Source organism: Ruditapes philippinarum, unplaced genomic scaffold, assembly GCF_026571515.1.
Source record: "Ruditapes philippinarum isolate M1 unplaced genomic scaffold, ASM2657151v2 ctg247_1_1_1_1, whole genome shotgun sequence".
Lineage (NCBI taxonomy): Eukaryota > Metazoa > Mollusca > Bivalvia > Venerida > Veneridae > Ruditapes > Ruditapes philippinarum.
Genome location: NW_026852169.1, coordinates 181,096 through 193,725, shown reverse-complemented (window position 1 = coordinate 193,725; position 12,630 = coordinate 181,096).

Genomic DNA, 12,630 nt, shown 5'->3' with positions numbered 1-12,630 from the left:
AGCTTGCAACGTTTTCAATTATGCCTGGTTAAGAGATTCTGTTTTTCTCTATTTTATAATATAGACACAATAATAAGCCAAAATCGGTTTTGCCTTTAAATTTCACAAACTACTTATTAAGGAATCCCTCTTTGCTTCAGTCTGATATTATTTGCCTGTAAAATGTTCTAAAGATAAAATATAATCATACTAATAATTAATTAATCAACTAAAAATATGACACAAATATTTTAGAATTCTTGTGACGCTGTAAACTTAGTGAAAAGGACCTGTATGAATTTAAGCAAAATGTTAGTTTCTTCCAAAAATCTAGTTTATTTTTTTCATAATTGGAAATGCGTTATCTGTAATAATATATTCTTTATCATTAGCTGCATTGATATATTTAAATACGCACGAGAATGACTACGTCAAGGATATAAAAACAGGTTTTATATGTTTATATCTAAAATGGTACCTTAGTGACTACAAATAAGAGATAAACATGCGAATGGTGTATCTTTATTTCTAAATATTCTTTTTTACACAATTAAATAGATTAAATAGATATATCTTTCGTCTTTTAACATGGTAAAACACCATTTTAGTTTTGCAAAAAGTATGCAAAACAAATTAAAGCGAATACTTCTTCAGATATATTCGCTTAAATGACACAAAATGTCTTTTGGCTTTGCGAAATCGATAGTATTTAGATTTCATTCACTTAAATGAGACAAAAGGTCTGGTGGGCTTTGCGAAATCGGCAATATTGAGATTTCAGGAGCTATCAGTGAATAAGATTAAATTTCAATTGTATGCAGAAAAAAATCCAATGTACCAAAACATCTGATAAATATTATGTGCTTTGTAGCTAATTTTTATAGGTGTGTATGAAATACATAGGACAATTGTTATCTCTAAAATATGTTTTCCTTAGTCTCTTGAATAATGTTTTGCACCTTTGAAATCTTATTTTGGCATTGCAAAGTCAGAAGTACGGTACCGTTCTAAACTTAACTTGAATGAACCTAGTTCTGCATCACTTCATTTTTCATCAATTCAAGTGGAGTGGCAAACAGGATCTGGTACATACATTTCGTTTGTACTTGAAAATGTTTGCTGATAAGAATCTATCAAACTGTGCAATAAGTTCCTATATATTCCACCAGACTGTATCTGCAAATAAAACAACTTCTGCAACAGTGTTAAATCACGCTAAACCGGAATCTTGTTAACTAGTGCTATTTTCTATTATACCAATGTTTTATATATTTATAAAATCTATGTTGTTATTCTTTAATTCTTATATTTTCAGTTTTTATTCGCAGAATAAAAAAGCAACATCTAAGACACATGTTATCTTAATATCAAAAGGGTTTTTCTTTTACTAGCAAAGGAGCTTTATGACTGATTTTACATTTTATTTCTATGACATTTTAATTACTGATATGTCTTTTTTATCAGATAATTCATTTAAAAAATGTCTCAAATTAACCACTGACATACTTCATAGGTGTTGTTAATCTAGAGTTATTTTGTTGCAATGGGAAGGTTTTGTTCATACTGGCTCTTTCATGTAAATTTTTAACGTTTTGAATACTTAAAAAGGCATCGATGTTAATGTATTTATCAACTATATAATTACACAATTATATCTGAACTTACACAAGAAAACTTTACGAGTTGATTAAAGATATTTAAATGAAGATATTTTCAGAAAAAAATCTATTAATATTTAATTTATAATGATAAAATCTTTAAGTCCGAAATTTAGCACGACCTGAATTCTAAATTTTCATATGTTTATAAAGCCAGACGTATTGGGAAAGTATAACTCACGTTTCTCTTTCTAGAGGCTTTATATCAACACAAACATATCCATTTTGCAGACCTCTCAATAGCTATTAGACATAATTAATTGCACATTTTCCTGACTTAAACTTGCTATTATTCAGGACGACAAAATGGGGCTTTGTCAGTTCTAGCGAAAGGTTTTGCTGATCAATACAATACAGATTTGTGCTTTTGTATTATAAGCAAATTGATAAAGGGGAGTAAAAGATAAAATTCGCTTCTGACTCAACATTTTTGCTGTAATTGTACTGACATTTTGACAGTACTTGTCTTAACCTGGTCAAATTATACTAAGCATTTTTGTATTTAATTGAAAGGAAATGTTATGCGTGTTATCATTATTATGTACACAAAGCAAGCCTCCGACGATGATAGTCAAGTGAAAAAACTCATTGAAATTCATTTTTTACAATTACTATTTTTACAGTGTAAGTAATTACACTTATAAACAAGAAACAAAATTATGATGGCTCTTAAATTCGTGATATGTGTTTTTATTCTTTAAGAATTAAACTATATTCAATTTCTAAATGGTAACAGTAATATTATGATAATGATATGTTGTTTCTCTTGCTTGTTATATCACCTGACCAAGTGACCCCCTCCCTAAAAATACAAAGAAAAAAGAAAGAACAGCAACAATAAAAAACAAAAACAAAAAACCAACATGTTCGCTAATTGTATTAAGTAAACTGCAATGAATGAGCATTTTTTAATTTTTATTTAAAATGAAGTGTAAAACTGTCAGATGGTTACCCTGGAAATAGAATGCAGTTTGATATGAATGATTTGACCCTTGCTCTTAGACTACGTTGTGCTGTACATATACAGTTTAGTATGCTCGGTTTACCTTGAAGTATCTCTTGAATATATATATCGTTTGATCATAAACTTAGTAAGTTCGAGTGTGATTGAAAACGCAGTTTAAATTAACTTCTCATTTACTTTGTAATAATTATATTGACAATGGTCGATGCTTTTTTATCCATAGTAAATATAAAGAAGAAACTATGTGTCAAAATGAGCAATAATTTGTTCTTAAAAGCTTTTGTCTGGATTATTTTGTTGACAGCTGAAATGTCAATTTTCCCTTAACCATGGTGAAAATACAAAACTCAAAGGCTTCTTGTTACTTATCTGATTGACATATTAAGCTTCATTTAGTGTTTCTGTCGTATGGATATTGCCAAATTAATTCAGAAGAATCCTTAAGCCTGACATAAATGATGCTTCAAACATAAACTAAGGTTATTTGAAGTTGCAAGAAATTAAAAGTACATAGAGTGAAGTAAACGTATTAAGAGTAAAGATTAAAAGTAAATAAGCGGTAATACATTTTACATTTTTTTTTCATTTGAAAATTAGTTTCCTTACATGAAATGTAACTTTGAGTGATGTGATGACTCAAAATTAAAAACAGAGCATCTAATTTAAACATTCACAGGTACAAGGTAACAACCTAGACACATATGTACAAATGGACAATGACACCGACTTAATGACTTTAACTTAAATCATGATAAATTAGAAATAATCTCCTTATGAGTGATAAAAAGTGAACAATTAATTGCAATCTTTACACCCACTGCTCTTAACCTTTACTAGGCTTCCTCAGTTATGTGACTAAGAATAACGATATTAAAGGTTTTCACACGAAATAAAATAAAACGAAAACAGAGCACAGCATAAAAAAATTGGAATAACAGAAGAAACTAGAATCACAATATTTTGACCATGTTTGTCTTCGATTATTTTTGCGTTAAACATATAATCTCAAAATCAGAAACTAATCGTGTCACACACAAACGTTCATCATTTTGGCTTTAAATAAATCAAACATGTTAAGCTACCGTGACCGAGAATAATCGGCTTCTTATTTCAAAACCCTGATGATTCGAATCCTGCCGCCATCAGATGAAGCAAAGGATGACAGGTGCTCGTTCGTTCAGCTGTTCTGACGGAGGCGGGGGGGGGGGGCGTTGTTCGGGGTAGGGAAGAGGTGATGTCCGGGTATGCATCTGATGCCTTTATATAAGAATCATCGGCATACAGATTGTTTCTTCAAATATTTTACTTACCCTATGGAATAAACAGATAAAAATAGGCTTCAATACTGCGCTACGGTATTCTTGCAGTTTAAGATGTATATGTTCCTTTATTTTGCAATGATTTTTATTCACTGTCAATATGCTGTCGCCATTATTATTTTCGATACTTCTCTGCTAATATGCCAGTTAGTCCGAAGCGGGTATTTTTGTTAAACTCGTTGAAACTAACGCAAGTAACTGATGTTGATTGGTAATAGACAATGACTTTATAATCAGTTTTGTTTTTGCAAATAACAACAGTTGATAAAATAAATAATTCACTACTCTAGTAAAATTGCGATATCGTTTAATGCCTTAGATTGGGTATATTATAATGTAGCAATGCTGTCCATGTATATATATTATCAATAAAACACTTTCCAACATCAAATAGTCATTTAACTATGGAGTAGGTGAATAAACTTTGAATGGCGCGACACGATAAATCAAATTTATGCAGCAGTACAAGGAAAAAGCAGCATGCCTCCAGATAAGCAAAAATATTTCGAGTAAGAACCTTGAGAAAAATGTACAGTACTAATATTTTAAGACAAGTAAAAAAAATAAGATTTAAGTAATAATTTACATGATATGTGCGATTATTAAACTTCCTCTGGTTCAAGGTAAAAACAGGAATGAAAAATAAACCCCTAAAAAAGAAAAAAATCAAACTATATAACACGCTTTAAGCACTTTTAAAATATATATCTGATATATTTACATGCATTTTGTATACTCCTATGATCAAAATACTCAAATGATATGATAAGGTAATTAATCAGAGGTGTTGTATCCTTTATAATTCATCAGCAGGAGAAAACGAACTAACAACATATTATAGAAAACATTTTATATGATCTTCAGTCTTCAGTTTCATAGCAATTCGTCTTGAATGATACAACACAAAAATGCTCAAATGGTTGATAAATCGAGTAAAAACAACTATTTCCATTTGTCATTTAATGCATAATTTTGGTTGTGTTGTTGTTATCTTGTTACAATTCAAATAAATTTCTGTCAATTTTTGTATCCATTTAGTACATTGTCTTTGTTGTATTGACCATGATAACTGTGACTGTATTTCTTTTATCATAAATGTTCATCCTCTATCATTAAGTTCATCCTCCATCATTAAGTTATCATGTAACATGTTATGTTTTAAATTTATTGATAAGAATTGAATAAAGAAGCAAAACGAAACTATAGGTATGCATTTTAAACGTAGCTTTCACTTAAATAAATGTATTTTGTATTTATAATCAATAAAGTGTATGTTTCACCAGAAAAAAAACCTTTTAACCAAACCTCAAAACTGAGATTCGTGATTTATTTAAATATGAATTTAAATAAGATAATATAGATTCTTGATTAAATACACCAAGTTCATTACTAAAATAACGTTATTTATTATACACACAAAAATGCTATTTCTGTTCATATCCTTCTTCAGTCAAGCCAATATTTTGAAGTTTATTGAAATGTTTTATGACATTAAGTATTCAAATGCTTCAATTTTACATATCTTGGTTTCATTTAAAATTATGAATCTATAAATATAAAAGAGAAATCATGCTCTATATCATGGCAATGGCAGAAGCCGCCCGAACTTTGGCAGATAAATAAATTATTATTATAGTCCTCAGCAATTATTTATCTTATTTAATGAACGTTTGTTTTAATGTGCAACATTTGTATTTGCCGATGAAATTTCTTGCGGTTCTTTTGTGCAACGTTTAAATTAAATAGATTAAACTTAAGTATTCAAATAATGTTTTAAAGTAAAGAATGATCTATGATACTTTCATCTAATGTTGCTGATGCTTTAGTTGTAATTTATTATAGTAAATCGTATTGTTTTGTTGCATCAAACATTTGCCTGGAAACAGCGACATCCTTTAATTAATGTCAAGACGAGAAAGATATATTACATAATTGCAGTTATTTTTAACATACATATGCCATAAATATTCTTTTCCATTGCTCGAAATGTTAAAAAATTTTTTTCAATTTTCAATGGTTTCAAAGTTTTTAAATTTTGAATGCTAAGAAATCCAAATATCAACATCATTGCTTTCCAGCCTGTCTAACATGAAATTGAACATATATTATCTGATCATAAACTTCGTGTTTTGATATCTACCAAGAATACTTTACAGGTGTGGTTTACATATAGCATTCTTAAATGTTATTTTAAGATTAAAAAGCCAAAATGCTAATAATTTCATGACAAATTTGCAGATTTCAATCAATCTATTGCGTAATGTTATCTACTGTATGAAATTTATAAGTGTTTTAATACGAGCTATGATGCAATCTGACTGGTTTATAAATCGCGTTATACATAGCATTAAAAGATCGGGATTTATATAAAAAACTGTGCAAAATACTATGCTTTCTTTTTTAATTTTATAACATTCATTTCAAAGTTTCAGTTAATTTTTAGAAGTGATAAAGGTTAATATATGTTTAAACAGAATATTATTTATATTAATGCAAGATTTAATCACTTTTTAATGGCAGTAAAATAGTGTGGTTAACAGTAAAATGGCAGAAAATTTTGTCTTAGGAATACATAAGATTATTTTTCAGAAAAGAAAGACGATGAAATATATCACATCAAGGTTATTAGTAATAGAAAGAGCATCAAAACACGAGGCTATCTGATTTGTACGAGGGGGCGTAGCCCCCGAGTATTTATCAGATTGCCGAGTGGTTTGCTGTTCTTTCTCTTTTGTATCACAGTCATAAAAATAAAACACGTTCCCTGTTGTCACAATATGAAACCCCGGCAAAAAGGAACCAATGAACGAACATCTGTGTCGCTTTTCCTTTCTCTGCCGTCACAATATGTAAACCCCAGCTAAAATGAGCCATTCAATGGGCATGCTCTGGAGTGCGGGTAACTAATACCTGCACTCCAGTTAACGCACTGTGCATGTATATGTATACGATTTAACTTTGACACATTTTCACCAGAAAGGTCCCCAAACTATGATACAATAAAGCTATCATGAACCGTTATTTAAACGATACCTAATTGAACATGCAATTTCGCGCGCCTTATAAAATGATAAAATAGTTTTAGCAAATAGGTTTTGTCTAAATAATATAATGATCATTTTAACAACTATCGTAAAGCAAGTTCTTAAGCTTCTGCTTCCACTTATTACAGTTTCCATATAAAAAAGACTGAAGACCGCAACACAAGTTTATCGAGAATTTTAAATTGATTATTTAGTCGTTGAGATGTGTCTTTCGAAATGCCCAAAAGTGTTGATGTATTTCATCAAACCTCATTAAAATAAATCTGAATTTTCTAATATAAATGCAAGCAAAGGCCAACGTTAACAACGCTTAAAATTGTTTCTTATTTCATAAGTAACAGCTTGATACTGTTTTGTGAAATTTTGAAATAATGACGTTTCTGTTAGAGGGATGTTTTCATCTTTTGTTCATAATTTAGTTTTATGCAGTAAATGATAAAAGCATAAGAAATATTCCTTTATTATAAAACAATTCATATATTGCACAGTTATGTTTATAAACGATATAAGTCGATATGTATACTAACACATGACCATACAATACAAATTTGTAGTGCCGCCTAATATGAATAAATGACTTGAGTGATAATTAAAGCATAACAGTATTTTGGATGTAGCAATTTCTATAATATAAGGAGCTATTGATGAACCTTCCATGATCAATCAGAAATAGATTCAATTAAAATGGCCTTCAGCTTTCTTTTGGTTACAATTCTGTGTTGTTTCAAGCTAAGTCTTTCAGTAATTTTCTCTTGCATCATATCACTGAAAGAATCCCCCACACGACCCAGCAACAAGAACCAGTGGCAAGGAGCCCAACAAAAACAGGACAGGGCACAAGGCAGAGCACGGACAGGCTAATCACCAAAATGATAAATAATTTGTAACTGATAAGGAATTCAAAGAAAACAAGAAAATGATTGAACAATAGGCCCACAAAGTTAAAGGGCACAGGGAAGGGGACAGAAAACCCGGGGAAGGGGAAGACTGGTTAAACCGGTGCTAGGGGGCGTAGACGGTAACTTGCACTTACCAGTACCATCCATGAACAGGCTCAATCAAACCGAGCCTGCAACATTTTCAATTTTGCCGTGTTAGGGGCTTTCTTTGGGGATTCTTAATTCTCTATATTTTCGTGTCCGACGATAAAATAAATTTAATGCAAAAGACTGAAATTGAACCCATGATACTACATAATAAATACTACTTAAACTTGCTAATACCGATTGTTGTCATTTATCTAATTAAATATAATACATAATATATAAAGCTATCTATTATATGTATGCAACCGACGGAAATGGTAATGATCTTCTATTTATTCATGGAAAGCGTAAAATAAAGCAATCATGAAGAGGTAATTTGCAAACGAGTTGCTACTTTTGCAGACAATAACTTTGATAAACATCTATCATCATGCGATGTTCTCATAGACATATATTTTACCAAGATTAGTCCTTGGATCGTAGGTGGTTCAGATAAGAGCTTATATTACATGAATTCATCGCGAAACGAATCTATTTGCTATTTTATTTTCTATTGATCATATTTCTATGCTGTAAAAACAGTCATTTATTGTCTGGCTGATATTTGGATAACAACAATATCACTTCACATGTCTGTCACTTTGATTTCTAAAATGCAAATATTGTTGTCTTTTTCTATTTTCCCCATTTAATTGAAGTATTATAAGAATTTTCACTAAAATACTGTAAGTTGTTTTTGCGTTTCAAAACTTGAAGAGATTAAATCAAACAATTTCATTTTAAGAATATGCAGCTTGTTAATTTTAATCATTGAACAGATCAACTGACTGCTGATGTCATCCTTTAAAGCCCGCTTACAGGCAGATTTAATTTGATTTAAACATTTATATTAAGTACACAAATACATTTTTTCATTTCATAAAAAGACAATTCGTTGGGTGGTTCCAGTATTTCCCACTTGAATACTTAGGATATGTTGCCTGCTTTTTAAATTTGTCTTTTGACAACATACCTGTAATATGCAGGCTTCATAACTTTGATTCCTTTTTAAAATTCCATATTTATTTACTTCCGCCCACTTTTTTCTAGTTTAGGGTACATGCATTCTTAAACCATACACCGCTTTTCATGGAATGGCACTAATATTTCACATTAATGGTTCCATGTTAATCGCCGTAAATTTCTTAATTTAACCAATTCATGCTAAATGTTGAATTCTGCTTCAGTCGGTTCTAGGGGGCGTGAACGGTAACTTTACCGTACCATTACCGTTCATGAACAGACTCAATGAAACCGAGCCTGCAACATTTTCAATTTTGTAGTGTTGTGCGTTCTTAATGGATTTTTTTTATTTCTGTATGCATTATACTGAAAACGGTCGCTGTAGTTTTGAAGAAAAACAATGTTACGATAATACAAGCTCAGTATCGATAGTTACTGTGATTCTTTTCACAAATTAAGCCTCGGAAACAAAATACATTTTGCTCTTAAGAAAGGCCAAAAATGTGAAACAGGTATTGAATATTATTATAACAGATTTAGAGCATGTAATCATAAGAGCCTAATCATCAAACAAAATAACTGCTAAGGGTGCGTAGTAGCAAATAAATATTGTTTTGAAAACTGTAAAAAATAATCTTTCGAGGCATATAAGTAAATGCATTGGGGTCCTAATTCGCCTTCAATATTTTATATTTCGCCTCGATAGCTTATTGATGTAAGGAGATATGTAATTTGGCACCGTTTAGAGTAATTTCAGAGATAAATGCTAAAATGTTGTATTTTAATTCCGTACATTCCCTGCTATTATTTTTCTAATGCTTTAATATGTCTTTTGGAATGATATATCACTCAGTATGGAGAAATGATGACAACGATACTATTTTGTGAAACCATTTAACTAAAATTCGGTGAATCTGAGACAAAATATCTGGAGAAACTGATTAAATAGACGTTTAGATAGTGGACACAAATGGCTTACAGAAATGATATCACATTTTGTAAATCTATGATAGTTTGTATTCTTGCAAGATCATAAATTACAATTTTAATGGACATTTTGACAATGAATTTATCTGAAATTAATTAATTCTTGAGTAATTGTTATACATGTATTTGTATATGAAGAGTTCTACTTGAGTGCGAACAAATTTTCGGCTGTATTTGCAAGACTTACACGAAATGTATTTGTTCTGCAAATATCTACATGAAAATAATAGTAACTAGTAAATAAATGAATTTTAATTTGTTGAAAATGCAATAAATCATTTTATCTTTTTTATGCTTTCCATCAGTGCTTGTGTCTATATCTATTTTTGTTGAGTGTATTGATGGCATAGCTTTATATCTGTTTACGGATTATGCATTTATATTTGTAAACATAATTATATGAATTTTAACAAGTTTGACAGTTTTCCCGAATTTTTTTAATAAAAAAGCGAAATTACTATGAAACATCCTATGTTGTTTATTTTAATAGTTCATAGGATATCAAGTTAGCAATTACTTTGTCTAGAGCGGATAAATCCACTATTAAGGATCTCGGCGAGGAGAAAATAATATATAATTATTATTCATCTGTGTCGAGCAAGAAGGCAATCTTTTTTGTCAAGCTTTTTCTAGAATATTCAAAATTGTAACTTTCATTTGTAATAAGAATCGAGGAGAAAGAAATATGAATGACAGTTTCCAAATGAACTAAGCCTAGTATAAGTTCTGCTTTGAACTTGTAAGTCTAAGTTGTATATTGTCTTTAATTGTGAAAGATGTTTGATGACAGAACAACATTCAGGTGCTTGCTTGTAATATAACATATTTCGATATTGCACATGTATAAATATTAGTTTTGAAACACATTTGGTTTTACAAAGTATATGTAAAACTGCATCTATCACATGCACAAATACGACCTGAAAGAAACACAAGACGTATGTGATCCGGATTTTGATGCCTGTAGTACTAGGATAGGAGGCATACAGATTTCCTCATGTTTATCCGGTCTACTGTCCGACCCTCATGCTGTCATGTTTTACGTCCATGGATGGAATGTTTTTATTGATGCTGACACGCAAAATGTTCATAAATATGTTTCATTTCAGTATTAAAACTATTAACAAATTACGCAGAAAAACCGAACTTGGCAGTATACATTAATAAGCTTCATGAATTCAATCGAGATAATTGCTTTGAAATTTAGCCTGATTTGTTGCATACAAATTGGTTATAACATTAAATCTTTTCACAGAGAGTGATTTCATGTTTGCTTTACTATCAGACAGCCATATATTCCTATTTATCAATACTTTATCGAGCTTCGTTTAAGTTTAATCAAGTATAAATGTGATAAATATATGAAAAAAAAATATTAATGAAAAATGAAGACCTATTTAATTATACTCGAATTTAATTTTGATAACTACGTTTTCGTGCATATTGTATCATATCAGTATTTAAATACATTTGGTTTGTACATATTGTTTAACTTCGTAACTGCATCTACCTCGTGTACAAATACGACCTGACAGAAAGCAATTTCATATTTTATTTTTGCTGCCATTACGTATATGAGTAAACTTGCTCTAATTCAAGGAGGTATATAATGGAAGGCTAACTGTAGGACTATCTTGATCTTTTACTCGTAATTGGCTCTCGTGGATATAACAAGAACGTATTATACTCGACACTTCAGTATTCGTGAGTGTCTGACGGGAGTAAAATACAAGTCCAAACTCAATACACTGTAAATTAAGAGATGTAACACAAAATCATAACTTGACAGGTCTTATAAATGGGAAATTTAATCTTCTTTTTCAGTTATCGAAGTTATATTTTATTTTCATGTTTATTTTTATTATTATTTATTATATTTATTCAATGTGTCCGTACTATGCTTAACCCGATTATTTTATTGATTAAGACATGCATGATATTCATCAATATATTTCATTCTCAACATAAGAGCTATTTACAAATTACGCAGAATAACTAAACTTTGCATTATGCATTAATAAGCTGATTAAGCTCGGGATAATTACATGAAAATTTCGGCCTGATTTGTTACATACAAATTGTTTATGGCATTAAATCTTTTAACAGAGTGTGGTTTCATGTTCGTTTGTATCAAAGTTTGGGGACCTTTCTTAAATCGTATTCATATACAGACATGCACAGTGCGTTAACTGAATTACAGCGCACACCAGAGCAGTCCCATTGATTGGCTCATTTTTGCTGGTGTTTACTTATTGTGACGGCAGAGAAAGGGAAGTCGACATAAATTACATATTCAGATACTCGTTCAGTGGTTACTTTTTATCTGGGGTTTCATATTGTGACAACAGGGAACGTGTTTTATGTTTGACTGTGATACAAAAGAGAAAGAACATCAAAACACTCGGCAATATCATTTATACTCGGGGGCTACGCCCCCCCCCTTGTACAAATCAGATAGCCTCGTGCTTCGATGCTATTACTTAACTATCTGATATGTCTCTATAATTCCTCTTCTAAGTTTGAATAAGTATAAATGTAATAAATATATGAAGATTTTCCTCGTCAAATTTATTATGAAAAATTAAGACCTATTTGATTATATTCAAGTTTGTTTCTGTTAAAACTACGTTTTCGTGAAAGAAGTTAGTCTGTGTATAATACATTTGCGGATGTTCCAAAATTCAAAATATT